Raw genomic sequence first — 18,038 nt, 5'->3', positions numbered from 1 at the left:
TGCATGGAATTCATGAGATACCTAAAATTGTTTTGTGAAGAGAATTTGCTGTATAAGTAAACAGCTATTGCAAATATAACAAATATTTGAAATACCTAGAATTTGTTTTTGCATTTATGTGATTTTGGAAGGTGTGTTCAAACAGTTTTGAGTCATTTAATAAACGTGAAGACTACACTCTAAATTTGGCACCTGCATTAGGACTGCTGCAATAGCATTTAGAGCTGCCCATCAACTTGTGCTTTCGCGCATGCACACTATGATTTGCGTTGATCGGGGCAGGCCCACTATTGCAATTTGCAATCCAGAGGGGAGGTAAGGGGTTGTAGAGATGGAAAGGTTGTTAGCATCATGAGTCAGAGAGGGGTATAGGTTAGTATTATGCCTCATCTACACGGTACAATTTTCTGTCAGATCGACAAATCTATTAAGATAATTTCCAATTGGATTGCAATAGATTTTGCCATAGAGTTTGGGTACTCTATCGCAAAATTGATCAGAAACAATTTAGACGTCTACACACAATGCAATTTCTTATCAGATCACTGGTTGATCTGATGGAAAATTGTACCATGTAGATGAGGCTATAGGCTTTGGAGTGGGGATAGGTTATTGTTAGACAAAGGACATGTTATGCATTGGAAAAAGCTAGGTTAGTGTAACGCATCGAGAAGGAAAGGTTATAGTTAGGTGGAGATGAGAAAGTGTTAATTTTACCCATCAGAGATCAGGCGCAGGTTGATGACATAAGCAGAACTAGGGCTTCCTTGGCATCCACAGTTTTTTACATTGTGTTAGTTTTAGCGGCAAGCTTTATGGAAAAGAGGCTTGTGACAGTAGTGGGGCTTCCTGAGAGTCAGTGCTGTACTTATAGTTGTTGGTTCAGAGCACTTGTGAAGTACAATGGAGCCTTCTTCAAATAATAGTCTTAAGGTGCGTACACTCGCACTACCGCCGGCAACGACGGGTCCACCGGACCCTCCCGCTGGGCGGACGTTCAGCCGACAGTAGTCGTTCAGAAACAGCCTTATCAGTCCGCTGACAGCGCGTACACACGCGCTACTGTCGGCTAAAGACCGCCCAGCGGGAGGGTCCGGCGGACCCGTCGTTGCATTTAGTAGGGTGAGGAATGAGGAGACCTAAAGGAACAAAGTGAGAGGGGACTGGCTTGGAATCCAACACAGAATAGCATTCGGATGGATTTGGAGAAAAATGGTGGCAACCCTAAATGAAAGTGCACATTGGTTAGCTGCTTCTTAATGTGCATTACATCCCATTTCACCGCAAATGTTGTTTTTGGCCGTGTTATATACATGTATGTATATGTAATGCAATTCAATTCAACAACCAGCATGAAACTAGTTTAAATCTCTGGATCTACTGATTGGTTTGGCATGCATTTTACAACCATAAACTTCTGGATAAGCATTTTTCATTTTATGTTCGGCTTGACAAAGGTTGTGACACATGATAAAGGTAATTACACCCTATTGAAGTTGACACAGACTTGTGACGGCATGCAACTCGCTGTAGCAGTTTCTGATGTTGGTATTGAAAGAGTTCAATAATAACAGCAACCCAACATTAATAAGTGCTGATGTTATGCTATGTTAGATAGAAGCACAATGGGCTATTGACATAATCCCATATATGGCACAAATTCAGCAGGGTGTACATGACCACTGAATATTTATAAGTATTATATACAATGGCGTTCGTATTAAATAACAGGTGAACTAATGAGATGTGTAAGTACATGCAAAACATTGCCCTCTGCAAATAACACATCATAATATTTTCTCAGGGTAAGCTAAATGTCTAGCTGAGGGTTTGCTAATAGGAAACAGCTTCAGTGATATTGTGATGACGGAGAATGGCTTTATGCAGGAGCATTTAAGGAGATATTTCACTCTAGGTGGAAATATGACTTTTCTTGGATAAAGCTGGTTTATAGGTATGAGTAAGGCCTCGTTCACATCAGGGCCGTTTCTGTGCACTTTTCACAGCGCACTGCCCTGTGCGTTCAGCAAGGTATTGATTTTCCTATGTAATTAAATGTAGCTGGTTCACATCTATGTGCTGCGCTGAGCAGCATTACAAAAAGGTAGGGTTGCATTCATTTCTGTGCGTTGAGCTGTAAAACGCACATCAATGCAAGTGAATGGGTGCGCTTTTTAACCAGTTCGGCCTTTCTGGACGAGCTTTCTCGTCCAGAAAGGCACTGCTACTTTCCCTGCGTGGTGCGCGCGCACCCCCCGATCAGTGAATGGGAATATAATTCTCATTCACCGATCTAACTTCCCCGCAGAAATACCGACGCTTTCAATCCAGAGAGTGTGGTATTTCTGCCCCCCAGGAAACAACTCCCCTGCATTTAAGTTCCTGGATGCGACATCGTTCGCATCCAGGACTTTTCTCACTGTAGTAAATAGTAAAGTGCGCCCACACACAGTTTTAATTAAAGAATTACATTATCTTACATTTAAAATTAACAATTTCCCTCCCACACCAAAAATTACCCACATACACTTTTCATTATATACAAATAAATAAAAAAAAAAAATACAATTAAAAAAAAAAAAAAAAATCATAAATAGTTACCCAAGGGACTTTTTAAATATGCATGTCAAGAAAGTATGTTATTATATTATTTAAAATTATAAGCTTATAAATAGTGATGGACGCAAATTGAAAAAATGCACCTTTATTTCTAAATGAAATATCGGCACCATAAATTGTGATAGGGACATCGTTTAAACGGTGTAATAACCGGGACAGATGGGCAAATAAAATACGTGAGTTTTAATTACGGTAGCGTATATTAATTTCAAACTATAATGGCCAAAAACTGAGAAATAATGAATTTTTTTCATTTCCTTCTTAATCTTCCTGTTAAAATGGATTTGGAAAAAAATAATTCTTAGCAAAATGTACAACCCAAAAAAAGCCTAATTAGTGGCGGAAAAAAACAAGATATAGATCAATTCATTGTGATAAGTAGCAATAAAGTTATAGGCGAATGAATGGTAGGTGAACGTTGCTCAGATGCATGAGATTTTCGGCACTGCGGTGCTGAACCGGTTAAGCACATAGAAGCGTGTACAAGCGCATAGAAGCACATGTGTTTTTTACCCCTATTTGGAAAAAAATTCATTTACATAGAATAACAAAGCTTTATTGATAACTGCTACTGCTACATCAAGCAAAACCAAAGCATTAAAGAAGCGCAGCGCAACGCACAGAAACACGCACTAAAGCACGCACAAGTGCATGCGTTTTTTACCACGCACTTTCACACATTTCTCAGCTCAGCAGATGTGAACGAGGCCTAAAGGGAACCTAAACTGATAGCAAAAAAAAAAGAAAAACAAGTTTCATTTACCTGGGGCTTCTACCAGCCCCCTGAAGCTGCCCTGTGCCTGCCCCGAGACAAACCGAACCTCCTGTCCCCCACAGCGAGTCAGTTTTGTTTCTGCCGACTGGCTACAGCCAGGGCCATGCATGCGTAGTGGCCATCCATTTGGCGTAGATGAAAACGAAACTCAACCACTGCGGGGGACCAGAGGATTGTTCTGTGGTGGCGTGGGCACAGGGAGGCTGCAGGGGGCTGGTAGTAGCCCCAGTAAGTAAAACCCTTTTTTTGCTATCAGTTTAGGTTTCCTTTAAAAACTAACTAAAGCAGAGGAAAATATAGTGCGGCACTCCTATTCAAGTGTCCAGTGGAAGGGTAAAATAAGCAAAATCACTCTCACCGTCTCCAGTCAGGTCCTTGCTGCTAGCTCCTTGTTAGACGTGTGCTCCGCTGTGTTGCAGGGATAGAGAGTCAATTCATAATAGTGGAGAGAAGAAATACGTGCACCTTCCGTCTTGAATAATCCGTGTTTTATTGCAGCAGTGAAAGTAAAATCACATTGGACACTGTGTTGTAGTCAAAAATTAGTTAACATACCATATTGTGGAGCGATGAAGGTGAAGGAGGTGGGCGGCGGGTGTAGAGGCGGAGAGCGACGGCCGTTTCGTGTCGCGGGGACACTTGGTCACGCTGCGTTCCACCAGAATACGGAGGGGCGGCCGATTCCGGATTAAGACGGAGATAAGCTCCGCCTCTTCCGGAATGGTCGTCCCCTCCGTGATTGGAGTAGCGGGGACAGCCACGTCAAATGCGTCAGGCGTAATGTACCTAGTGCGTACGTCCAAAGAGGCGTCCACAAAGAAACTACATTACCCATAAACCAACCTGCAGAGAAACTGTGATACAGGTCTGCCGCTTATAATACGTTAGTAAAAAGCCATAATTAGGGTATAAACTGGACAGAGGAAACATTTTAACATCTCATAATCCTGGGTAAAAGTGTTTATATACTTTGGTACAAAAAAGTGGGTTATATTTACAAAAAGCCCACCATCATGCCTGTGCTATCAGACCTGGCTAGCCCCGCATACTAAGACTGTGCCAACATATTTAAAATATTTAAAGTGGCAGTGACTCATTATTAGTGAAACAAACAGTAAAAACAAACTGGACACTCAGTAGCTGTCAATGGACATGTGGGTAACACCCAAAATTAAAAATTACTCATTAGGAAGAAAGGGGGGGGGGGGGAGAGAAATTCTCCCATATTATAAATCGGAGGTTGAGGACAGGAGGAGTCTAAGTGGATGAATAAATCATATAGGGATATGTAAAGACCATCAGTAGCTCCAAATAGCGCAACATAAGCCACTATTTTTTAAAAAGAGAAAGTATATATATATAGATGGATATACATTTCTGTCGGGCGATTAGCCCACACCTCCCCACATAAATTTAACACATGTAGGGAGTTTTAGTGGTGTAGTTGCATCTATGGGCACAAAGAGGGCAAAACATATTCCAACGATTTATGAGTGCCTTAAAATATGAGGCTCATTATCACTGTAGCACACCAAACTTTTTACTAACGTATTATAAGCGGCAGACCTGTATCACAGTTTCTCTGCAGGTTGGTTTATGGGTAATGTAGTTTCTTTGTGGACGCCTCTTTGGACGTACGCACTAGGTACATTACGCCTGATGCATTTGACGTGGCTGTCCCCGCTACTCCAATCACGGAGGGGACGACCATTCCGGAAGAGGCGGAGCTTATCTCCGTCTTAATCCGGAATCGGCCGCCCCTCCGTATTCTGGTGGAACGCAGCGTGACCAAGTGTCCCCGCGACACGAAACGGCCGTCGCTCTCCGCCTCTACACCCGCCGCCCACCTCCTTCACCTTCATCGCTCCACAATATGGTATGTTAACTAATTTTTGACTACAACACAGTGTCCAATGTGATTTTACTTTCACTGCTGCAATAAAACACGGATTATTCAAGACGGAAGGTGCACGTATTTCTTCTTTCCTTTAAAAACTAACCAATTTTTTTTTACTTCATCATTTTGGATATGCCTTAATTGACACCATAGAAAACCTCAATCCAGAGATACAGTGAGGACCAATGTTCCTAGAAAGAGTTTGGAGAAGTAGTGGGGTCCTTGAGGAACCCTATATGCCTTGCAAAAAGGCCAGACCCCAAGAAAAACATTTACTGTTGACGTAGTCCTAGTAGATGAAGTCAAAAGTATTGTTGCTATTTTTGCGGATGATACAAAATTGTGCAGAACTATCAACCCTCAGAAAAATAATAACATATTGCAGAAGGATCAGGATAGAATAGATACATGGGCACATAAATGACTGAGGAAATTCAATGTTGAAAAAAAAAGGCATGCATTTTGGACATACCAACGGTCTGGCACCATACAAAATAAACAGGATACAGATGGTGACAAACTTAGAGAGGGACATAGGAGTACTCATCAACAACAAGTTACATAATTGTATTCATTGCCAAGCCGCTGCAGCTAAAGCGAATAACATTTTGAGATGAATTAATAGGGAAATAAAAACTCAGGATGCTAGTATAATACTGCCCTTTTAACTCTCTAGTAAGGTCGCATCTGGAATATGAAATTCAGTTCTGGGCACCACATTACAGGAAGGACATTGCAGTTAGAGCAGGTGCAGAGACGAGCAACAAAATTGATTAGAAGGATGAAAGGCCTCACTTACCAGGAAATGTTAGATAAACTGGGTTTATTTAGTCTGGAGAAAAGATGCCTTCAAATTAACATGTGCAGCATAAATACATCTGAGGGCAATATAAAGTTTGGAGATAAGCTTTTGTCCCTAAAGCCCCATACACACGCTCAACAGTGGCCTTTTATGCAGCACAATTGTCAAAAGACTTTTTTTTGTGTGAAACAAGTTGAAATAACTAAAAAAAGTCTCTTGCTATTGTTCAAAAAGCTGATAAGACTAATAAGAAGTCAATCCAACAGTTGGATTGATTTCTTATCAGTCTCAACAGCTTTTTGAACAATAGCAAGAGATTTTTTTTAGTTATTTCAACTTGTTTCACAACAAAAGTGGTTTGACAATTGTGCTGCATAAAAGACCACTGTTGAGCGTGTGTATGGGGCTTAAGCCCGTGGGGCACAAGAGAGTGATCGTCTCTCATAGGCAGAAGCCTATAACAGGATTGCCTGGCTAGGGGGAGGGAGGGGTTTTAGAAAAAAAGTAAACATAGCAACATTTATTAATAAAAAAATAATGTAAATATTTGTTTAAAAAAAATAAACTGTGTGTGTGTGTGTGTGTGTGTGTGTGTAAGGGGGGGGGGGATTAGACCCCACCAACAAGAAGCTCTGTTGGTGGGGAGAAAAGGGGGGGGGGGGGAAATCACTTGTGTGCTGAGTTGTGCGACCCTGCAGCTATGCCTTAAAGCTGCAGTGATCAATTAGGTAAAAAATGGCCTGGTCTTTAGGGGGGTTTAATACTGTGGTCCTCAAGTGGTTAAGCTTGTGCTAAGGACTAGGGGATGTGATCTGCACGTGGAGGAAAAAGTTTTAGCCATTTACTGTATTTAGGAAAGGGTTCTTTACAATAAGAGAGATTAAAATGCGGAATGTAATTAGGAAAGTGAAGAAAAAAAACAGAATGTACAGGAAGTAGTTATGACAAATTATATATCTGTGTTTAACCACTTGACTTCAGCCTTAAGTGTTTTTCCACCTTATGCATCCGAGCAATTTTCACATTTTAGCACTCCTCCCATTCATTTGCCAATAACTTTATCACTACTTAGCACAACAAAGTTATCTATTGTAATGATCTGCCCAGCTGGATGCACTGGCAGACAGCTGTTTGACCATTCCCCTAGTCTGTGGGCTGGTCATAAGAGTTAGTTCCTGTGTAACACTCGCCTGGAGTGTCAGCCTTGCTCTTTGTTGAAGATTAGCCTAGAGTAATTCCTGGAACTGCACTAGGCAGTTTCCCTAGTGCAGTTAGGATTGCATATCTGTTTTGTTTGTCTGTTGCGATTGTTCTGTCCCAGCGGTGGTCGACAGGAAGTCATTCTGATCTTTGTTCTTGGAGTATAGCTGGAGCAGCGGTTGCTACCAGCTATCTCCTCTAATCTGTTTTGCCTGGATCGCACTCGCCTTGCACTAGTGCTGTGGATCCGTCTCTCTCACTTAATCCTGTTTTCGTGTATCTGTCTTGTCTGCTACGAACGCTTGCTGGAGGCTCGGTGAGTTAACCGTTAAGCAAGCGCTCGCGTCCTCTGTTTCATGTTTGTCTGTCGGTGGTTAGTTAGGCGTTCTTGTCTCTGTTGTGCTTAACACGCGGAGACCGCACATAAACGCGTGCACTGTTGCGAATGAGTGCGGTGTTCGCGTTTAGCTAGCGTTTGTTATTTTCATTATCTTCTCATTGTATGATTTGCTGTGCCTTTGCTACTCTCGTGCTCTGCCTTGCGTCACCTCTGGCAATCGCCTCTCTCGCGATTGCGTTCCTATTTCATATCTGCTGTTGTGTATTCACCGTTGCGGGTTGGCGACTAGTTTGGTGCACACACATACAATCTGTCCCTGTGCTCATTCTCTTTCGCAATCGCTTCTCTTGCAATTGCGTTCTCACTTGGTTTCCTTTGTTGTGTGTCCGCCGTCGCAGGGTGGCGGCTAGATTAGTGGACATACATACATTCCTCATCTGTGCTTATTCAGTCTTGTGTCGCTGTTAGCAATCGTCATCTCTGGCGATTGCCTTCTCTCCTGTTCTTCATGGTTGTGTATGCACTGTCGCGGGTTGGCGACTAGATTGGTGCACACACATCCCCTCTGTCGCTTTGCTCTCTCTCCTTCAGGGCTATCTTGCCCTGCGTTTCTTCCCTTCGTGCAATTCCTGTCTTGCGTCTGTGGAAGGGCAGAGGAGCTGTTCCTCTGCACTCCACAGCTCCACCTGCCGACAGGAATTTCCCTCTACAGGTGCATTGCACCTTTTGCTGGGTTCCCTCAAATTACACGCTTGTGGAGAATTTCCGCAGTGTCAGCGCACGTCTTGTGCGCTGATCACGGAGAGAATTCCACAATCGTTACAGTATGACCAGCCCAACCGAAATTCCCAGTGTAGAGTGAATTTCCGATTTGTAAGATTTGGTCAAATATGGGTCCTTTATCTTTAAGAGGTTTAAGATACTGGACTCTGAAACCAGAGATGAGTTTATATCAGAATGTTCCAGATTCTTGGCCAATCCTGAATTTCAGGCCACCAATATTTCCACTTGGAGTGGTCAGATTGCTTACAATCTTTTCCAAGGGGATCTGTTTGGGTGGGCTCATGAGTGTGCCAGACACGTAAATCTGAGACATAACCCTCGCAGATTTCTGAGTCATGTATTTTCTCGTAAGCTTAGAATTCCCCTGCCAGGTCATTTCTATGAGTTTTTTTCCTGCAGAGCATGATGCTGATCAGATTAGGTTATGAAACATTTCAGTGTCATTACCATATGTTAATGAATTGGTGCTTGCAGGCCAATCTGCTGATTTGGTTTGTCAGCCAAAAGATTCGTTGCCCATAGCAACCACAAATGGAGAGGTTATTTCTGTCAAGTCTGAAATGTGCAAAACCATTCAGTATGATAATGATGTTTACAATGATGTTTCTCAGTCTCCGGGTTTTTTGCCCCAATCCAAAGCTTTTGTGGATCCTTTAATAGGCAGAATTATTTTCTATATTAAAGGAGTAAAAAGTCTATGCATGTACCTGACCCCAACCCATATGAGAGCTACTTAGATACTGGCTTGTTTGAACCTCCATTTGCCTCATGGGAAATCGGGGCCTTGATGGAGAAGTTTGATTTTGATTGGAAAGCCTTTTGCGATTTTTACCTCGCAAAAAGCGAAGGTGTCTTGAATGATTGTCTCGATTCTATGTTCCTTTTGATTGATTCCGATGAGTGTGACAGGTGTTTTGTGGATCCAGTGATGTGTGTGTGGCAGACGATTTTGGATGAGTTGCACACACACCAATCAATTGATTCCAATAAAGAGACATCGTTGTCGGATGACGGTTCCTGCCTTTCTGGGGTAAAGCATGTGAGTCGTGACATTGTGCGATCTGAAATGAGTGGGTGTGCCACTGTGGTTGATTCCTGTGCGAATCCTGGAGGATTCTCTCCTGACTGCATGCAGTTTGAATCTGTGCGATCTGATGCCTGTTTCTCTGATGTTCCTGCAGATTGTGATCAGCATGAATGTGCCAGTTTTCTCAAGGATGTGTGGGACCCCTTGTCATTTAGAGACAGATCCTTAAGATCTTCCATCTGTGATCCTGCTATGGGGAAAATTCCTAAATTACGCAGCATCAAAAGTAAAATTAATATGTCTAATAAAGTTTTTCCTGATGTTGTCGCTATTTCTACTGCAGATGCATCTTTGTCTCACCCTGTTCACACCTGTAAGGGCCCGTTGCATGGTGACAGTTGCTCCAGTGTTTCTGTTCTGAACGCCTTACAGTCTGCCCCGCAGATCGCGGAGGTTTGCGCTTTGGAAGCGTCAGTTTCACAACCTAAAGCGATTTTTGATTCGCAAGTTTTGCGTTCTGACTCCTCGGATTTGACATGGTTAGCCGAATCTAAGAGTGAGACAGCGCTTCGGTTTTGCGAATCTGATGCTGAAGCCTCTTTGCTTTGCCCAGAGAAGCTTTCTCTGAATCTGCCCTGTACCATCAAGGAAAACATGTTCTCCACTCACACTGACATTTGTGAGTCCCTTTCTTGTTCTGAGGGAAATGCTGATTCTGCACCCTGTACTCTGGATGAGTTAATATGGCCTTGTTTAGAGTCTCCTGCAGTGTCCCTAGAGGCTCGTCTAGGTATTGCCACTATACTCACCTGTTTTTCTGCAGTTCTGGAGTTGCAAGCTAGTTTGACTGCTACACAGAATTCTGAGTGCAGTGAGATTAAGTTAGGGAGTCAGTGTGTGTTCCAGTAAATATTCCTGTACATTCCGCTCATGATGATGAAATTCAGTCTCAGTTTTTGGTGGAACCTTCCCTGGGACATATGCCCTGTCCACAAAATAAAGTTCCAGTTTTGCCCTGTAACATGGATAGTTCAGAATCTTTCTTAGAAAACTTGAAAAATAATGTTCCTGAGGTCTTGCCTGATGTCCTGGAGACCTCCGAGTTCCTCCCAAAGGGTGCAGAACTAGTAGGAGATGTCTCCTGCCCCCCAAGTCCTTCTGAGGTGTTGCCCACTTCAGTAGGCATTGCTGTTGTGCTGACTACCTTTGCAGCTCTGGTGGAGCTTCACTCATGTAGTCAATGATGATATTACAGTCACAGAAAATTCTGAATTTAAGTCCGAGTCTTCTTTTGAAAGACCAGTACCTGTGACCTCCACTCATGATGACTTTCTGCCCGGTACTGGTTTTGGTCTTGTCGTGTCGGACTCTGAGGTTGGCAGTTCCCCGACATGTTCTGAGGTTTCTCCTGTGCTGGTGTACCCCAATGTGCTCTGTGACCCAGAAAGCCCAAGTGTGCCTCGGTTACCAGCATGCTCAGATGCTTCCTCGGTGGAGACATGCTCTGATATGGCCTGCCTGCTTGCATGCCCAGAAGTGGTCCCTGAAAGTCCTGATCTTGATGGGTGTCCTCGTGATTCTGAATCCAGAATAGTCATTGGTTCCATAGGAGGGCTTGATGGTTCTCCATGTGAGCTTGGTGATTGTTCTGCCCTCTTGGGATCTCTGTGGAGCTTCGGAAGGTTCTGGGAGATTCCGGGAGAAATTTTGCTTGGTACCCTGGATGAGATCAACAGTGGCTTTTGTGTTGTAAGGGACACTTCGAACAGGTATTGTGGCAGGTTTGGTATTTTCGGACGCTCCTTGGAAGGTGGTGGGTATTGTCTGGAGGGTGTCGATGGCTTCTGCTCTGGCGTTCACAGTCCTGATGGGTGTTATACTGAGACTGGTAGTACTGATGGACATGTTTCGGTGGCGTTTGCTTCCAATGAGGTCGGTTTCGGCTGGACTGACTCTGGAATTGGGCTTTGTCGGGCTGTCCTGACCTTCATGAGTCTTCAGTTAGAGTCTTTTGTTAATATCAGTTTAGAGGCTCGTCTGGAATCCGACCCTAGAGGGGGGGTACTGTAATGATCCGCCCAGCTGGATGCACTGGCAGACAGCTGTTTGACCATTCCCCTAGTCTGTGGGCTGGTCATAAGAGTTAGTTCCTGTGTAACACTCGCCTGCTCTTTGTTGAAGATTAGCCTAGAGTAATTCCTGGAACTGCACTAGGCAGTTTCCCTAGTGCACTAGTGCAGTTAGGATTGCATATCTGTTTTGTTTGTCTGTTGCGATTGTTCTGTCCCAGCGGTGGTCGACAGGAAGTCATTCTGATCTTTGTTCTTGGAGTATAGCTGGAGCAGCGGTTGCTACCAGCTATCTCCTCTAATCTGTTTTGCCTGGATGGCACTCGCCCTGCACTAGTGCTGTGGATCCGTCTCTCTCACTTAATCCTGTTTTCGTGTATCTGTCTTGTCTGCTACGAACGCTTGCTGGAGGCTCGGTGAGTTAACCGTTAAGCAATCGATCGCGTCCTCTGTTTCATGTTTGTCTGTCGGTGGTTAGTTAGGCGTGCTTGTCTCTGTTGTGCTTAACACGCGGAGACCGCGCATAAACGCGTGCACTGTTGCGAATGAGTGCGGTGTTTGCGTTTAGCTAGCGTTTGTTATTTTCATTATCTTCTCATTGTATGATTTGCTGTGCCTTTGTTACTCTCGTGCTCTGCCTTGCTGTAGCCTTGTGTCACCTCTGGCAATCGCCTCTCTCGCGATTGCGTTCCTATTTCATATCTGCTGTTGTGTATTCACCGTTGCAGGTTGGCGACTAGTTTGGTGCACACACATACAATCTGCCCCTGTGCTCATTCTCTTTCGCAATCGCTTCTCTTGCGATTGCGTTCTCACTTGGTTTCCTTTGTTTGTGTGTCCGCCGTCGCAGGGTGGCAGCTAGATTGGTGGACATACATACATTCCTCATCTGTGCTTATTCAGTCTTGTGTCGCTGTTAGCAATCATCATCTCTGGCGATTGCCTTCTCTCCTGTTCTTCATGGTTGTGTATGCACTGTCGCGGGTTGGCGACTAGATTGGTGCACACACATCCCCTCTGTCGCTTTGCTCTCTCTCCTTCAGGGTTATCTTGCCCTGCGTTTCTTCCCTTCGTGCAATTCCTGTCTTGCGTCTGTGGAAGGGCAGAGGAGCTGTTCCTCTGCACTCCACAGCTCCACCTGCCGACAGGAATTTCCCTCTACAGGTGCATTGCACCTTTTGCTGGGTTCCCTCAAATTACACGCTTGTGGAGGATTTCTGCAGTGTCAGCGCACGTCTTGTGCGCTGATCACGGAGAGAATTCCACAATCGTTACATCTATATCTTGTTTTTTTCTGCCACCAATTAGGCTTTCTTTAGGTGGTACATTTTGCTAATGAATGAATGAATGGAAGGAGCGCTAAAAGGTGAAAATTGCTCTGGTGCTCAGGGGGTAAAACCCCTCAGTGGTGAAGTGTTTAAGCAAGGTAGCTTCACTTTCCTTTGGCTACTCACACTGCAGGACGTGTCTGGGGAGCTGGACTGGCATACTGAGTCTGTTTATTGTAAGCTCTGCTTCTGGAGATGATTAGCACTCTCTCTTTGTCTATTCAACATTTATTTTTTCTTACTGCAGCAGGTGCTGTCAATATGGAGCAGAAGATGCCGGACACTGACCAGGATCAAATTCAGCTCATTAGGTAGGAGGATATCTATAGGGTAAGTTTTTTATTGTTCAGGAAAAGAGAGCTCAGTTAATTTGATGCCTTGTCTTGAAGCCCTGTGGTCTTCCAGAAGATCTGATGCATACTACTCATCCTACAAAAGACGATCTTCCTCAAGACGCAGATTGCGTTCAAGAAGACGTTCTAGATCCAGGAGACATGTCCGTAGCAGGTCGCCTAATAGGCGCAGATCTGACTACAGACATTCTTCAAGGAAGAAATGCTGGGCATGCGGCACGGAAGTGATGTCAGGAAAACTGGTGCTTGGGTGCAGACTAGGGTGGCTGCAGCCTGACCTGGTGGTCCCTCGGACACTGGGACCACCAGGGCAGGAGGCAGCCTGTATAATACACTTTGTAAACATTACAAAGTGTATTATACACTTTGTATGCGGCGATCGTCGGGTTAACATCCCGCCGGCGCTTCCGTATGGCCGGCGGGATATTGCGCAGGGCGAGCGGAGACAGGCGCCGGCGGAGGATCGCGTCACGGATGACGCGGTCGCTCCGCCCATGCCCCTACAAGGACCGCCGCCTCTGTGGGTGAGCTGGTCCTTGCGGGCTCCACTTCCCGGCCGCCCCTGTGCGTAAGGCGGTCGGAAAGTGGTTAAGCGAGAGTGTGCACAGCAGCGACTGCGGCTAAGTGCGTATATCTACGCCCCTGAGGCTTAGATGAGTGGTTAAGGAGGGCTTAGATGCTTTTCTTGTGTTGAAAGACATCCATGGCAATAATTACTGGGTAATTCTCGGCTGTGTTGATCTAGGGAATTTATCTGATAGCCATCTGGAGTCAGGAAGGATTTTTTTTTCCCTTTGGGGCTAATTGGACCATGCCTTGTAAGGAATTTTCACCTTCCTTTGGATCAACAGGTATATGTAACGGTGCAGGCTGCTGTTTTAGTACTTTATTCTCTGTTTGAACTCGATGGACATATCTTTTTTCAAACTTATTAACTATGTAACATAAACTTACATTGCATAACTGGTGCATGAGCTGTGTCCCCACTTAGAAAACAGAGGTTGCCATGTACTGCCTGTGCACAGCATGTTTACCGTAGCTTAGTGAATCGCAGCCCTTCGGCTTGATACATGAAGTGGAGGTAATTTTGCTTTGTACAGGCAGCATACGGCAACTTAACTGGTACTAATGCGCATAACTCTATTAGCACAATGGGGTAATGCGTACATTGCTATGGTTATGCACATTGCGTTGATAGTCTAATGCGCGCTGCTCCCCTGGCGTTAGTACCGCTAACATTTCCGTGTGTGCATTATCCGGGTAAAACGTGCTGCTTGCACATGGCAAAATTACTGGCACATCAGGCCTCTGGGGCAGCGACAAAGATGCATGGGGTAAGCCCTTTACCCTATAAGCACAACATACTTTTCTGGGGTTACGTGCACATTGTTATGGTAACACTTGCAACATGCCGCATTGCACTAATACGAGAATGTGCTCTGCTTCCCTGCTGTTAGTACCTGTAAAATTTCCACGCACTGCCTGCGCACAACAATTTTACCATTCGTATAGATTAGAGCGGAGCACACTTTGCCTAATTAGCATGAACCTTTTTACTTAAGTAGTCTTGCTAGGGTTACCCTAGCAATGCTCATGTAATTTCAGTAATGTGGGTCATGCTAATTAAGCAATGCGTGCCAAGCTGTCATTGGTAGTAACAGTAAAATTGCTATGCACTTCCTGCGCACACCAATCTTACAATAGCTTCATGAATCAGGGCCCTTATCTGTTTATGCCAGGTATTAGCTCTCTTTATCTGCACATATTCCCATCTTAAAAAAGGGCAACGCTGTGCTCAAATGATCGAACAATTGAACTTATGTCACATTCTAGCAAGGTAATGCTCAAAACTCTACAAGCCAGACTGCAGCACTATATGGAGCAAGACCTGCCAGATGTGCAAGCTGGTTTTAGATGAGGGAGAGGCACAATGGAACATATTGCCATCATCCAATGGATAATAAAGAAAGCAAGGGAGTTCCAGAAGAATGTCAACTTTTTCTTTATTGACTATGCAAAAGCTTTTGACTGTGTAGATCATGAAAGACTGTGGCTGATTCTCATGGAAATTGGGATACCAGGTCATCTCATTTTGCCTTTTGATAAATATGTATGCAATCCAAGAAGCAACAGTTAGAGCTAAACATGGAATAACCGACAGGGCTGCATATTGTCTCTATATTTATTTAACTTTCCAGATATGTAATGTGGAAAACTGGTTTGGATGAGTCATATGCTGGAATTAAAACAGCTGGCAGGAATTTAAACAATCTAAGCTATGCAGATGACACCACTCTGATGGCTGAATTTGAGGGAGTACCTAGTCATGAAAGTCAAACAAGAAAGTGCCAAAGCTGGTCTACTGCTTATCATCAAGAAAGCTTAAAGCGTATCCGAGATGAAAAACTGTAACAATTAACTTGTCTATATATCTTATCTAAAGTTTGGATAGCTTACACAGCAAATCTAGCTGTAAACAGCTTCAACAATATATGATTATTTGTTCCTGTGATACAATGAGAGCAGCCATATTCTGCTTGTCATCATTACACGGGCAAGCTGCTCTGCATCTCCACACCTCAGCCTGTGAAATCTCCACTCCTCAATTTTCCGCCCATTGCCTCTTAAATCTCTGGCTGGTAACGCCTCCTCCTCCTTTGGGAAAAGCCTCCTCCTCCCCAGGCTGAGCTCCCATGAGCACTTGCTACATGGGATTCAGAATGCCTAGGCGCTGGAGGAGCTGTGGGCGGGGCTTGTTTAGTTTATAGGGAATTAGAGTATTAAAACAACAACTAAAATTTGGCTTGAGGAATTTGGCTTTTGGTATTTGGCTTGAGGAATGCCCTATAAAATATATGTAAGGGGCACAATTATGCAATGAGTACAAGTTTCTCGGATCCAATTTAAAGAGGAACTCCAGTGAAAATAATGTAATATAAAAAAAGTGCTTCATTTTTACAATAATTATGTATAAATGATTTAGTCAGTGTTTGCCCATTGTAAAATCTTTTAAATCCCTGATTTACATTCTGACATTTATTACATGGTGACATTTTTACTGTTGGCAGGTGATGTAGCTGCTGCATGCTTTTTGGCAGTTTGAAACAGCTGTAAACAGCTATTTCCCACAATGCAACAAGGTTCACAGACAGGAAACTGCCAGGAGTACCAGGGTCCTCAGAGTTTCTTGTGGGAGGGGTTTCACCACAATATCAGTCATACTGCATACTGCCCCATCAGGGTTATGGTCTGTTTGTGAAAAGGAATAGATTTCTCATGTAAAAGGGGGTATCAGCTACTGATTGGGATAAAGTTCAATTCTTGGTCAGAGTTTCTCTTTAAGTCATGCCATCTGCTTCAATGAACCATCTGCAAATAGACGGGGAAAAGTAAAAGTTGTAACAGATTTCATCCTTATGGGATCGAAGATCTCTTTAGACATACTTGTTGCTTGGAACTGAGGGACTGAGACGGCTGCTAGGGGCTGGAAGAAGACCCAGGTGAGTAAAATCTGTTTAATCCCACTCGCATTTGAAGTCCTTTAAGATGGGTTTGATGGATAAAAAAACATGCTGGGTACACCTCCTAAAATAGGTTGGTTTGGTAAAATTGTTTGGAGCAACTACCTTAAAGGACAACCGAGGTGCCATGTGACATGATGAGATAGACATGTGTATGTACAGTGCCAAGCACACAAATAACTAAGCAGTGTTCCTTTTTTATTTTCTCGGCCTGAAAAAAGTTAAACATCAGGGGCTTGATTCACAAAGCGGTGATAACTCAGTTATCACGCCTAAAAGACTTTAGGCGTGATAACCTTTGCACCAGCAAAGTTATCACCGCTTTGTGCTCTAACTCGCGCGAAGTTTTGTGCGCGCGCAAAGTCCCATAGGGCTTAATGGGCACTTCGCGCGAAGCACGGTGCGCTGTGCGCGTATACGCGTGCAAAACTTTGCGCGCGGGAGTTCGCGCGAATTCCTTCAGATCACGCCTAAACTAAGTTTAGGCGTGATAAAGGGCTTTTCACAGGCGTGCAAAGTGTTTGCACCGCTTTGTGAATCAGGCCCCAGGTATGCAAGTAAATGGCTTCTGAGAGCAGGAAAGAGATAAAAAGGGTCAATAATTCATAAGGGGCCCATACACTTATACTATTTCCCGTCGATGTACAGCAGATTGATGTGATCGAATCTGCTGTGAAATCGTTGCGCAAGCGCTGACCGAACGATCGATTTCCGTCCCAAATCGATAGTTCCTGCCGATCTGTCCGCGCAGAAGATTTTGCTCGATCGCCAGAGGGTCTGGAGTGCGTCCATAGCGGCGTTTGAATGTCCGACGACTGACGCTAGCCGCAATACATTACCTGATTCGGCCGGCGCGTATCCCCGCTGTCCCATCCCCTCTGGGCTCCGGCAGGCTTCACTCCTTCCTGTCCCGACAGGAAGTTTAAACAGTAGAGCGCCCTCTACTGTTTAAACTTCCCCAGACAGGAAGTAAAGTGAAGCTGGAGCCCAGAGCGGAGAAGAAGACAGCGGAGACCGGGGGACTCGCGCCAGCCGGATCGAGTTATGTATGAGGGAAGGGGGGGGGGGCGGGGCGACGGTAGCGGCAGCTCCACAAATTGTGAATCGGTTTCATAGTGAGATCGATTAAAAATCTGTTTGCAGTGTAGGCAGCCATTAGATCCCTCTTTGATCAGATTCGATCACAGAGGGATCTATCTGCTGGTCGATCTGGTGGCAATTGTCCAGTGTATGGCAGCCTATAGTTTTGAGCTCTGGCATACTTCAGTGAAGGTGAAGGAAGCAGAGACAATGAAACAGTAAAAACTTAAAAACTAGATTTAAA

The 18,038-nt window shown here is 44.3% G+C and overlaps 1 long non-coding RNA gene across 1 annotated transcript in view; it reads left to right on the top strand.

The window, feature by feature from the left end:
• The window catches only part of LOC137541942 (uncharacterized), a 45,190-nt gene that overhangs the window by 3,268 nt on the left and 23,884 nt on the right, over positions 1–18,038 (top strand). The window contains exon 2 of the long non-coding RNA XR_011025310.1: positions 13,088–13,151. This is a non-coding gene — a long non-coding RNA (uncharacterized lncRNA). The remainder of the gene's footprint in view (positions 1–13,087; positions 13,152–18,038) is intronic.

This window comes from Hyperolius riggenbachi, chromosome 12, assembly GCF_040937935.1.
Source record: "Hyperolius riggenbachi isolate aHypRig1 chromosome 12, aHypRig1.pri, whole genome shotgun sequence".
Lineage (NCBI taxonomy): Eukaryota > Metazoa > Chordata > Amphibia > Anura > Hyperoliidae > Hyperolius > Hyperolius riggenbachi.
This window is presented reverse-complemented; position numbering and strand designations above follow the sequence as displayed.